Below are 836 nucleotides of genomic sequence, written 5' to 3'. Positions count from 1 at the left end.
TTTTACAAGAAAAAAAGTATCAGTCGGTTTTACCGACTGAGATATACCCTCAGCCTATGTGAATTGAAACCTTCATCTACGGACAGATCGAATGTATTTTGGGTCTTTCAGATTTTTGTGGCCCTTTTTGACATTTGAACTTGCCGACAAGACTGTGGATTAAAGTTCAAAAGTGTTGCGGAGGAGGTACTTGAAGGAATCGACCGACATAGTCCATTATGGAAGTGGATCTTATTTCGAGAGTAATATCTTTTCGACAGATATCGCACCTGTTGGCGTATAACTGTTGGACCAGTATGCCATTGGCTTGTCCACGGAAAACATAATGTGGCTGTAAACAGGACCACAACGAACAGCATCGGTATACATTTCCAAAGGATCTTCGAAATTACCCTAAATTACACGTTAACGCAGCACTTGAGATTTGTGGGGAGGTTCCCTAAGGAGAGGACCGATATGGATCATTTTCGAAGTTAAACTAAATATGGACAAAATATTAGGAGATCCAAATTTTGATCAAATTGGTTGCCCCGTTCAAGATATATCGTGTATACCATTTTAGTGACATTTTTAAATATTGGTGGAAGTACCGGAAGTTGTGGACCGGTATTGCCCATCTTCGAACTGAAACTAAGTTTGAACAAAATATGACGAAAGTCAAATGTTGATCCAAATCGGTTGATCAGTTCGAGAGTTATCGTGCTCTCCAGCCACTATATATGGTGCCATAGGGGGTTTTTACACATTTCGTGCTGTTTTCTCAAGAAGTATGGACTTGCCCCTGAAAAAAACTTTTACCGTCATAATTGAAGCAGCGGATGCAAGTTGTTTTAACA

Source organism: Musca autumnalis, unplaced genomic scaffold, assembly GCF_047663935.1.
Source record: "Musca autumnalis isolate F117 unplaced genomic scaffold, ASM4766393v1 scaffold_3, whole genome shotgun sequence".
NCBI classification, from domain to species: Eukaryota; Metazoa; Arthropoda; class Insecta; order Diptera; family Muscidae; genus Musca; species Musca autumnalis.
The sequence above is the reverse complement of the archived record's forward strand: the minus strand, read 5'-3'. Positions refer to the sequence as shown.